Here is a 13677-nt window from a genome sequence, read left to right on the forward strand (position 1 = left end):
ATGCCCAAGTTAGAAGTTAAATGAAAGATTCTGATCATTGGATCAAGTTTAGATCAATGATCATCACCAAGTAGCTATGAGAAGTTGTGCATTATTTACCCCATGTGACATGGTGACCAAGGGACCCACCACAATTATATTATGTAATGCAGTTTCTTCACCCTAAAATTAAGCTCAGATCTATGGTTGTCTCTTTATCACTATGGTGAGTTGCTCAAATGTTAAGGATAGTTACATAGCAAATAAGGAAAACAAAGGAGGGACCCACCACTCTAATATGAAAAATGTATTAAAATGTCTACCATCAGATTGAGATGAGATCAAGGGTTGTCAATTCATCGCTATGGAAACATGCTCATTTCTTATGTATAGCAAGGTAATGACTCAATGACACATGTCCTCAAGGATTAGTGGTCCAATTTGAAGTGCCAACAGTGAAGAAAAGGTACAGATGGAGATTTTTCATTGGTTTAAATACCAACAATATTGGAAGATGCCATGGATTGGGAGTAGGAAAATGATGTTCAAAGTTATGACACTAGTTCAGAATACAATATCATAGAAGAATGTATTAGTGAAGGTGAATAGGGGAGTCTGAATGCATGTTCTTTAGAAGATGCAGAATGCAGTAGCAAAGGTGAAGCTAATAACAGGGCACATTTTCATAGGTTAAGAGGAAAGAAACACAAGGTAGAGGGTATATTGTTTATATCTTCTGGAAGACGTGCAAAGACGAAAATGTGGAAAGAGGTGATGGAACTCAAACTAGGAAAAAGAAGTACAAATATTCTAGACATGGCACATTTCTTGCAAAGGAAAGATGAACCCGTAGGTAGAGAAGAACTTGGGTAAAAGGGGTTGAGCATAGAAAATGAAAAAAATACCATGAAATTTTTTTATCCCACATTACCAAAGTGGGGAACTTTTTCTATCTTTAAATACTAAAGCACTAAGAGTGCTTGTTGTCTTTAAGAGAGGCTCATTTTGGAAAGGCAACAGTTGCTGGGTGGGCTCAATATATGACGTGCTAAGGGGAAGGTGATGACCGTAACATAATTTTGAATGTGCATTCTAAAAAAGATGCTAACATGGACCAAATAACTCTAGATTGTGCCACATGGAAAATCAAATGACCATTTCTATGTTGCCAAGTGAAGATACACACTACATAACCATGGAGACATAGTGACCAAGACAAGTGGAGCTGATGTGGTGATGAGCTGGTGCAAATGTGGCATAGAGGTGGTGATGGCATGGTTAGAAAGGAAGGTTTTCTAGAAAAGGAAGGTTCGATGGAAAATTCAAGGATTTCGTCAGGAAATTGAAGGATTCTAGTGGTCAAATGGGATGGTCTTTCCAGTGGCAACATGGGGACCTCCTAGGAAATAAAAAATCAAGCCTAGAAAATTGAAAATCTAGTGAGTTGAGAAAGATGCGTGGGACCCACAATAGTGAAAGGACCAGTAACATATTGCCATGTGGAAACCCATCATGTGGTTGGGAAGAAAATTCCATGAGGTTGAGATACTACGATGTTCCTCTGTTTGCCATGAGATTGTAGAGTGAAATCTGGAGGCTTGTGATGTTACAAGGCTTGCGATGTTATGAGGTTGTAATGATATGATATGGCCATTATCATGAGATCATTGGATAAAGCAAAGAGGGTAATGATGCTATGATCTGTCGTGTGATCGAGACATGAAGAGAAGAAGTGTGCAATATTGCGATAGTTTTGTAAGATTGGAGAAGTGGACTTCATCATGAGATCATAACCAAAAATACATGGTCATATGATGCTATGACTATCCTTATCATGAGTTTGGAAATGGAAAGATTGAAGAGCCTTGATGTTACAATGGATTACCTTGACATCATAGGATTACACGGTACTTTAAAAATGTTTATGATCCTACAAAAATGATGAGGTTGTCATGGGATCAGAAAAAGAAAATTCTATGGCCACGATAATATGTTTTCACTTGATCATAATATCGTAAAGTTCAAATGTTTCAAATACATAAAATGATGTGGGGCCACTCAGGTACAATTAGCAAATGGAGGATGGAGAGGTTTTAGTGGTTGATTGGGAAAAATCAATATAAAAATTAATTTAGAGATTTCAATTTAGTATTTCAAATGGTTTAACGGTTTAAATGATTTTGTTTTTTCTATATAGTTTTGACTATATAATCATTTAAATTTTTTATTTAAGCTCTATTCATGTCTTGGGAGCCAGAATCTTGAACTCATTTTAGGGGCATGATTTCAATGGAAACTATGTAGTGTAGCATATTGTTGGAACACAGAGGAGATAAGCTATCCATTTTTGAAGCTATTTTTTACACAGGTCATCACTAGTGTGCGCTATAGGGGGTTTTGTGTTTTCAATAAGATGCTTAGTTACAGGCAATAATTTCATTATTGTAGTTACAAAATTCAATTGGGATGCATTTGATATGCTTTGTTGGCTCAATATCTTCAAAGTTTGGTGCATAATGATGTATGTTGCTTCAAGTAGTTCACAATTTGCTTGATTTTGATGGATTTTCATAGAATTCTTTGTCTTTTGCAATCAATTATGATTTCCATCAAATATCTCAAATATTTTGTGCCTTTGAGAGCCAAAATGATGAAGATTTGATTTTGTAGTTATAGAGAGAGATTAGAGAGATGCTTATAACTTCTTGAGGAGGTTTTCCAAGTGGACACATGTCAGATGTAGAACAAATATGGGAATTCACTTCCTCCCATATCTTTCTTTTTCTTTCTCCATTGTAGGGGTTCTAGTTTTAGAGAAGTTTCTCACTACTGTGATATCAGGTTGGCAATTTTCTCTAGGGAAACTAGTAGGGTTCCAGTTTTCACTATGAAACCAAGGTTGTTCTTGATTTTTCTTCTCATCTATTGAGCTATGCTCTAGTAGTAAAGGCCACACATCCACTCTTGTGCAGATTTTCATTTCATTTTATATCTTGTTTCTCTGAGATATTGGAAATTGATGTTAGATTATATGAAGTATCTTGAGTGACATTTAGTTTTACTAGTTGATGTATCTAGCCTTTCCAAGGATGAATACAAAGGGGATTTATAATGAGTTATCTAGGTTTTCTTATTTTGTCTCCTAATTCTTCATATGCTATTAACTTTGAGATTGAATGAATAAGGTTTATTCAATTTAAGGCAGCTTGGATGAGTTGTATATCAGATCTATTTTTTCTTCTGACTCAAGGAGTTAAATAAATGCTTCAATGTTTTGATAGGGTTTTTGGGTATATGAAGGGGATATTTCATAAGAATAGAATTTAAGGATTTCAGTTGACAAACTTAATTGCAAGGCAATCAAGTTAGGTCATCCTACTAGTAATGAATCTATGTTGCAATGGATAAGGCACTGATCACTAAACTAGACGCAAGCTGAGATGAATAATATTTGCACAAATCATTTTAATCAAATAAATTTAGTTCTTCATGTTTTGTAGTGGGATAAAATGAATTAACCCTTACTTAGCTTATGGGTTCATAGGTTATTACTTGTAGCTATTTCATTTCTATGTCATTGCATAAGTATCATAAGATAAAAGGGTTGCATTTGTTATTAATAGGTTCAAATTTATGTTTTATTGCACTAGTACCATATATTAGAACCTCAAGGTTAACCCACCTAGGTCTTGCAAAGCCTAAAGTGAAGAAGGAGTTATGCCTTATAGTTGGCCCAAGACTACAGTCAAGTGTATCTATCATAGGAATTTGCTAGCCTTAGATGCATTGGTCTAGTTTCTTGGTTATTTTCAAAACTATTAATTCAAGAGCCAACAAGATGAAAGATGAGATGCATTTGATAGATATGATAGTAATTTGCTAGCCTTAGATTCATTGGTCTAGTTTCTTGGTTATTTTCTAGTGCATGATCAAGTTCAGATCAACAATCATCACCAAGTCACTATGAGAAATGTGGTCATACCTCTTCTCCTCTCTGGTTTAGAGCATACCCCTAGATATTGTTGGTCTACTAAAAATAATATTCATTACAAATCTTTGTACACAAGGGAGTTGTATCTTTCAATTCAAGGGTCCTTGATAGAGCACTAAAATTGACCCATTCTTTTGCTAACTACATTTTCTCTTACTACATTATGCACATTATGAGTTAGTGTATAAACGAAAATCCAAGAAAGAAAAATTGTTAGCCAATAGGCTTAAAGCAAGAACCTTGGCAATGGTATCCAAAATTCGACATTATAGGTTTCATTAAGATCATTATGTTTATTTTAAGAGGTTGGATGATGACAACTACATTATTTTATGTTTATATACATTGATGATATGCTTGTAGCTAGATCTAACATGGATCATATTAAGGGATTAAAACAAGAATTATCACATTCATTTGCTATGAAGGATTTGGGGGAAGCAAAAGAAATCCTTGGTATGAAGATTTGTAGAGATAGGAAAAATAGGAAATTGACTTCATCTCAAGCTAAATAATATGAAGTTGTTGCAATGTTCCTCTATGGAGAATGCTAAAGTTTTCACCACACCTTTACCTAGTCACCTAAAATTGACTAAGAAGGTCTTTCCCAAGAAATAAGAAGAGGAGGAAAATTTTCAAGTCACCCTATACTTCAGCTATAGGGAGCGTGATGTATACCATAGTATGTTATAGGATAGATATTACACATGCAATGGGAGTTGTTAGTGTAATCAACTAAAAATGGTCATCTAGACTATTGGCCCCCTTCTTAGCATTTTGGTTAATTTAATTAATCATTTACCTAGACCAAATTTCTAATAATCAATTAATTTGATTATAACCTATAGTTTGACTATGCTATCCTAAGTTCATTATTTGATTATAAGAACATGTCCCCATTTAATTAAATACAATACCCCATTCTCCTAACCCATTTGAAGTGTACATAGAAAGTCCTTTTTCTATTTTTCAAATTAAAAGAAAAGGCTTTGTGACTTTTTTCATAAATGGGAAGTCAACATATATTCTACTGGTTGACTTGTGTGAGCACATGTATCACTCCAATTTTTGAACTCCACCATTGATCATCCATCACCTTGACCTTGATCTCTACCATCTATATGAATTTAAAAGAGAGAGAGAGAGAGCTTTCCCCCTCAAAGGATCCATCCATCTTTTGAGTATTTTTATGCTACAAGTTTTCTAACAAGTTTCATTGGAGCTTTGTGGAGAACTTCTCATTTGTTGTCTCGTTCTCTCATCCACCACATACTAGCTTAAGATCATATGGAATTTTAGTATAGTTGCATGTTAGTTTAAATTCTCTTTTACAATATCCTGGATCACATAGCATAATTAGTTTGGATATTATAACACTCTCATCATGATTAACATAGATGCACTTTGCATTTTCATCTAGCTTACTTCATATTTGCATTGCATCTTTGAGGCACCCTTTGTAGACATTTGTGCTCTTGCATCTTGTCTCTAAGAAAACCTTCCATTGCATGGTTTATGAGAAAGAAGGGCATTCCTAAGGCTTAGTTGAGAGCTCCTCTCATTTGAATAATACTCTCTTTCGATCTGTAAGTCAGCATTCAAGCATTCCAAACTCATGGAATCCCTTGGATAGAACGGTTTAGAGTGTAACACATTCTTATTGTACATATTTGGCACCCACCATGGGGTAGAACACTAGGTTTTGTCCTTTCATTTGGTATTTTTTGTTGCATTCTTTGCATGTTGTCTGCACTTTTCTTTTTTTAAGCCATAACTTTTGGGTGACATTTTTCCAATTTCATATGACAATTCTTATAATTGTAGGGTGATACATTTTTGGAAATAGTATTGCACAATAGTATTGAACTCTGTTTCTCTATTATAGTATTTTTTGTCACTTGACTTATATATAAATATCACCTAGAAGGAAATTGGTGTATGCATATATTGAGAATTATCAGATGACATACTTCTGACAAAAACTATCACCTAGCTTGAATTTCTTGTTGTTTGGGGGATTTTGTCATTTTCTTGTCTATACTTGTTGTTTTCTAGATTTTTATAGGTCCATAGCTATTTTAGGGGTTTATTTTTAGATTACATGTTGTTTTGAAGTGAACTTGTGGGGCTAATGTTTTTCATTATATGGTGTTACCTTGAAATGTTTTCCTAATTGCCTTAAAAAAGAATGCATGTCAAAGTTTCAAATGCACAAGGGCTACTAAAATTGTTTGCAGGGCTTCTCAATGCATAAAAAACCAAACACTTACTTGTATTTCTTTCATTTTAGGTGCAACATCTTACTAGTTGTTCCATTTTCTAGGCACATAAAAATTGTAACTGGGATCCTTGGGTGATAGGAAAGTATCCTCTTCATCCTTGCAGTGAATCAAAAATGTTGACTCACCTTTAGATTTTGATAACAAGAGCATTAATTGAACTTTCTTAGCATGTTTGAGGGATGTGATTAAGGTAGGAGAGTATTTTGTTCACCCTTGTGGTGAATTAGACATCTTGACCCTTGATAGTGAATCCAATCTATGATAGTTAGAATCCTTTAGAGGGCTTGCTATTGGACAACTTAAGAGGAATGACCCAAGTGGGGACAAGCTAATACCTATCTCTTCCAACCCACTATAAACTCAAGGCTATCAATGACACAAAACCTTGGTAGATGTAGTATTTTTCTTCACTTAGTGTGATCTCTTACAGGATTGCAACCATAAGGAGATAACTAGGAAAGAATGCTTAAGGTGCTCTTGTGACCACAAGGTCTATTATCCACTGCAAGGAGGTGTGTCCCTTAAATGTGTGCAAGAGGAAAATTATGAACAAAAGCCCTTTCTAGACACCCTAATTTAGTAGCTACCCTATTTTTCTACTCAACTTATTGCTGCAAGGATTGTGCTAGAAATAATAGCCCACCAAGATAACTAAGAGGAGGGGGTAAATGAGTCATCCAAAAATTAAATCATTTATCTCCTTTAAAAAAACTTAACCATTCAACCAAAGTAAACAACAATCATAATAAGATGCACATAAACAATTACACCAGATATGTTGACCAGGGAAATCCTTGATTAGATGGAAAACCCTGGTGGGAATGATGGCCACAAAAAGATATACTAATATAAATATTCCTTTTTAGAGGATGGACCCTATTAGGAGTCTATTATAACATTTAGTATAATGAGTCCCTATTAGGAGACTTTGAATCCCTATTAGGAGTTCTATCAACCTTGTTAGGAGTTGTGGTATAATGTATGTAAGAAGAGCCCACTACCCAAACATGCAATTTTAACTACAAGAAGAGCTCATTGCTCAAACAAGTAATTTGTTACTATATTCTTCTTTTCTCTAATCTATCCTCCATCCTATCATTTGGATCAATTACTATTAGACCTTGTAGACTAGGTTACAAACCTTAGATCCAAATACCAAACCTTGGATCACTTAGCAAAACGTCGGCAATGAAGTTTTCTTTAGTTCCACATTGCTTTGCTCAACTTCACATTCAACACTCTGTACTACTTATCATTGATCATAGTCATATTTTCATCTTTATTCTTCTCATCATGATAAAGAAAAATGTCCTCCCTTTATACTAAGTCCATAAAACAATTCCCTTTGTTGGCTTTAAGTCCTCCTCAATTAATTATTATATGACCACATTAAGAACACATTACACTTAGCAATAACCTTAATCTTCCACCTTGAAACTTGAATAACTTTTTGTACAAACAATATTATGACAAGTAAGCTTAGCCATGTCATAACTAACATGTCTTCTCCATGTGGTCAACCTTGATCCTCAAGATATCAACTCTGTTAAGAGATATAACAAGTTTACTAGAATATGCCTCTATAAACTCTATCTCATAATAGACATCACCAAAACTTACATCACTTCTTTAGTGCCTTTCCTTTCTTCTTCCAACATTAAGTACATATACTAGATACTTAAAAATATCTCCTATAACCTTGAGTGAATATATTGCTCAACTAGCTAGCCATACCAATTTTATCTTTTTGTTGTTCTTTTGTCAAATACCACTAAAAACTTGCTATGTTGACATCAAACTTGCAATGTTGACATCAATGAAAAACTTAGTCATGAATGTAACATATCATCATAGTAGTACTTCCCCATAGGAATATCATCAGTATTCATGCTTCCAACTAATCTTTGAACAATCTCCCCCTTTGGCTTTGATGGCAACATAGATGATAAACATCTAGTTCCAAGAATACCAACAAAATACTATTCATCCTCAAATCCTATTTACCAATCATGCTCCCCCATTGATATACCTCAATTTGATTTATACCAAACTATTATTACCAATTCATGCAAAACATCTCCCCTATTGACATCAATGTCAAAGGTAAACAACTCTTCTACATCAAACTCTATAACAATTTACTAGCTCAATTGTCAAAAGACACTATTCAAAGCAATATCAAAAAGATTCTTGGATGACTCTATCCATTACAGATAATCCCCCATTTAGGAAGAATTAGCATTCAGTCTAGACAAACAATGGTGCTCAGTTATCTTGGACTAATGCACTCTTGAATCTTCTACTCTAGTGTAGGAAGGGGCATAACCCCAAATATACCTCACAAATACTCAAAATTCTCTTTGGGAAGAGGCTTAGTGAATATATATGCAATCTTCTCTTTAGTCCTCTTATACTCCAATCTGATTTTGTTTTCTACAACTTTTTATCTCAACATATGATACTTAATAGAAATGTGCTTAGTCCTCAAATGCAACACTAGATTCTTAGACATGTTTTCTGTGCTTGTGTTGTCACAATGTATAACAATAGGTTCACTATTTTCTATTCTTATATCCTTTAGCAATAGCTTCTTCCAAATGACTTGATTGCAATTATCTATTGCTATAATATAGTGTACTTCTATTGTACTTTGAGATGTACAATCCTACTTCTTTCTTAACCAAGAAACTAATCTTCCTCCAAGAAAGAAAGCTCCTCCACTAGTGCTCTTTTTGTCATCCATATTGCCTACCCAATTTACATTAGTATAGGCACTCAGAGTAAAATCATTAGATCTATCATACCATAATCCAAACTCAGATGTTCCCTTTAGATATCTAAGTATCCTTTTCATTGCTACATAATGAGCTTCTCTTAGATCATCCTAGAATCTTGCAGCAATTCTAACTGCATTTTCTATATCCATCCTTGTGTGAGTTAGATATTGCAAACCTCTGATCATAGATCTATACTTCTTCTACTCAATAATAGGTGTTTAATCCTTTGTAGATAACTTGTGTTCAGTTACCAGAGGTATTCCAGTGGGTTTACATATTTCCAAACCAAACTTTCTAAATAAATCCTTCAAGTACTTAGTTTGAGAAATAAAGATTCCTTCTTTATTCTTTACAATCTGCAATCCTAGGAAATATTTCATCTCTCCTATTCATACTCATTTCAAATTCTTTCTTCATCTCTTTTGAAAACTTCTCACTTTCTTCATCATTTCCTTGAAATATAATGTCATCAATAAATATTACCAAAATCATCAAACCACCATTAGTTTCTTTCCAATACAGATTACTATCTGCCATACTTTTGCTATATCCAAGCTTTGTTAAATGCTTGTCCAACCTCACACACTAGGTTGTAGGGGCTTGCTTCAATCCATACAATGCTTTCCTTAATCTATATACCATGTCCTTATCATTTGTCAAAGAACATCCTTCAAGCTATTCGATATATACCTCTTCTTCAAGTTCTTGATTCATAAATGTTGACTTGAAATCCATTTGATATACTTTGAATTTCTTCTGTGTTGCATAGGCTAAGAATAATCTTACTACTTCTATTCTAGCTAGTAGAACATAAGTGTCCTAATAATCTATTCCTTCTTGTTGTGAGTAAGCTTTACATACCAATATTTCTTTGTTTCTTACAACTTCTCCTTTCTTATTCATCTTGTTCCTGAATACCCAGTTAGTTCCTATCACATTCTTGTCTATTGGTCTAGAGACCAATTCCCGTGTGTCATTCTCTTCTATCTAATCCAACTCCTCTTCCATAGATTATTTCCAATAGTCATCTTTACATGCTTCATCTGCATTCTTAGGCTCAACTTGAGATATCAAACATAGTTCTTCATTTACTTTTCTTCTTATCATCACACCTTTGTCTTTACTTCTGATGATCTATTTGGATGGGTGATTCTTTTTCATGTTCTTTCCTAAAGTAGGAGTTGCTATCTCAACTCTTGGCTCTACTAAAGGTTTCAAGCATTGTTCCTACCTTGTCTCTCCTTCATTCTACAAATCATTGTTAGCCTCAAGAAATGCCTCATCATTCCTTGGTTTAATAACAACATCATCTAAATTGTAATAAGCTATTCTCTCTTGTATTCTAAATTACTCATCAATTCTCACATTTTCACTTTCCATAATAGTCTTAGTTCTTTGATTACAACATCTATAAGACTTCCTTTGTAATGAATAACAAAGAAAGATACCTTCATCACTTCTAGTATCAAACTTACCAATTCCATTATCTCTCTTTATGTAACACTTCTAAATATTCTAAAATACTTAACTATAGGTGAGTGACCAAACCATAGTTCATAAGGTGTCTTGTTTGTGTCTTTCATTACTTGCACTCTATTCATAGTGTAGACTATTGTATTCATGTCTTCTCTGCAAAAATGTCTTGGATACATCATTTTTTTCTAACATAGCTCTTGCAACTTCTGTAATAGGATTATTCCTTCTCTTTGCAACAACATTCTATTTAGGGGTTCTCAAAGCTAATAATTGTCTTTTAATTCAATTTTCTTCACAACACATGTTAAACTCATTTGAAGTAAATTATCCTCCTTTATCTAATCTTAAACATTTAATATTTATACTAGATTAAATCTCAATTCTATTCTTCAATATCTTTAACTTGTCGAATGCCCCAAATTTCTCTTTAAGAAATGCAACTCACATCATTCTAGAAAAATCATCAACTAGAATTATAAAATACCTTTCACCATAGAATCATTTAGTCTTTGTAGTGACCGCTGAGATCTATGTGTATAATCTCCAACTTTATTGTAGAAGTAAACTTCTTGCTAGGAAAAGAAGTTTTGTTGTGCTTTGACAAAACACATTCCTTATAGATTGTATTAGCAGGTTTTACAATCTTTGGCAAATCTCTAAATGCAAACATTCTACTAGTCCTCACAATACTGTCAAAGTTTATATGACAAAAAATCTTATGTAATAACCAACTGTCATCTGCCTTTGCAACCAAACACATCATTTTGGTAGCATTCAACTAAAATACATTACCTCTAGATTTGGTTCCTATTCCAATTACCTTTCCATCTTTGTCTTTGATCAAATGTGTCCTTTATGTGAATTGCAACTAATAACCTTTATCTACTAGTTGTTTGACACTCAAAATATTTTGGTTTAACCCATCAACAAAGTATACATCCTTTGTATTAGTTTTACTATCAAAAGTTATAGATCCAATACCTTTAACTTGGCATCTTGCATTATTTCCAATTGTAACAATTTCTCCATCCTTGCTTTTGAGGTCAAAAAATTTGTTCATGTCACCAGTCATATGATGTGAACAACCACTTTCAATTATCCAATTAGATTTCTTCTCAACCTGTGATACCAAAGCTATTTTCTCTAGATATTCTTCTTTAGTTGCCACAAATCAGATTTCATCATCACTAGAAATTAATATTTGTTCATCAAAATCATTATCTTCATTTGCATACAAACACTATCTATCTTTTCTAGGCTTATGATTTCCCTTATACTTTTTCTCCCTTTTAGAAAACTTAGATGCGCAATGACCATATTCATCACAACTCCAACATTTAAAGATTTTCTTACCTACTTTTTCTCTTCTTACTAGAAGGGCTACTCCTTCAATCTTTCTATCTTCTTCAAATCTATTGTTTCTAGCAAAATCTCCTCTAGCACTTGAGCTCCTTGATAATTTAGGTTGAATATTTAAGGAATTGAAAGTTGTGTCTATTCTGGTTAATTTTTTGGACTATTTAAGTTCATTCTCAATTGCTTCAAGTCTTCCAAGCAGTGTCTCCTTTATGAAATCTTTGGTACAAGATATCAATAGCTGTATCATCTAAACTATTGACTTAAATGGTAGTGTTAGAGTCTTCAATACCTTCCATGTAGCCTAAGCATCTTCTTTGGTTCCTCCTTGAGCTTTAATACCTACAATAACTTTAGATATCTTTCCTATATATGTTCTTATTAATTCATCTTCCACAATTTTGGCATCTTGAAATGTACAAATCCAATTTTGTAGCCTCAACTTCTTAGAATGTGCATCACCTTCAAAACTATTTTCCAAATCTTTCCAAATTAAATTTGAAGTAGCAAGTGATTTTACCTGATTTTACTTAATTTCAAGAAGTGTAGTCAATAGTGCTTCTCTAGCTCTCATGTCACATGTGAAAATATCTCTTTTTGTCTTGGTGAAAATTTCCAAATCCTTTTCTTTAATGATTGTCTTCTCTGATTTTATCAGGATCCAATATCCAAGACCCATAGACAATAAATGTGTCCTCATCTTTTCCTTCCATCTTTCATAATTTGTTCCATCAAACTTTAGACTATCTTTCCTAAACATGTTTGCCATGGATATCCGAAAGCTATTAAACTTTTTCTTCAAGGACCTGATGCTCTGATACGAAAGTCCACCAAGATAACTAAGAGGGGGTAGGGGGTGAATCAATTATCCAAGAATTAAAACATTAATCTCCTTTAAACAAACTTAAAAATTCAACCAAAGTAAACATCAACCATAATAAGATACAAAAACACAATTACACAAGATATGTTGACTCAGGGAAATCCTTGATCAGAGGCAAAACCCTGATGGGAATGATGCCCACAAGATGATGTACTAATATAAATATTCCTTTATAGAGGATGAATCTTATTAGGAGTCTATTAAAACATTTAGTACAATGAGTCCCTATTAGGAGACTTTAAATCCATATTAGGAGACTCCAACCCTATTAAGAGTTGTGCCAACCTATTAGGAGTTGTGGTATAATGTATACAAGAAGAGCCCATTGCCCAAACATGGAATTTCAACTACAAGAAGAACTCACTGCTCAAATAAGTAATTTATTGTTATCTTTTTCTTTCCTTTTCTCTTTCCTCTATCCTATCAACCAGACCAATCACTGTTAGACCTTGTGGACTAGGTCATGAACCTTAGATTCAAATACCAAACCTTAGATCACTCAACAAAACCTTGGCAATGAAGTTTCCTTCACTTCCACACCACTCTGCTCAACTTTGCATTCTACACTCTCTACTACTTATCATCAATCATAAAGTCATATCATCATCTTCATTCTTCTCATCATGATAAAGGAAAATGTCCTTCCTTTATACCAAGTCCATAATTTTTTTTTTGAGTTGGTTGTCAGTTCTTCTCAATTAATTATTATGAAACCACATTAAGAACATGTTACACTTAGTGATAACCTTAATTTTTTACCTTGACTTGAATAAATTTTAGTACATGCAATATTATAATGAGAGAGCTTAGCCATGTCATCACCAACATGTCTTCTCCATGTTCTCAACCTTGATCCTCAAGATATCAACTCTATTAAGAGATATAACAAGTTTATAGGAACATGCCTCTATAAACTCTATCTTAGAATAGATA

Source organism: Cupressus sempervirens, chromosome 4 (genome assembly GCF_028749045.1).
Source record: "Cupressus sempervirens isolate cs-2001-9-10 chromosome 4, ASM2874904v1, whole genome shotgun sequence".
Taxonomy (NCBI): domain Eukaryota; kingdom Viridiplantae; phylum Streptophyta; class Pinopsida; order Cupressales; family Cupressaceae; genus Cupressus; species Cupressus sempervirens.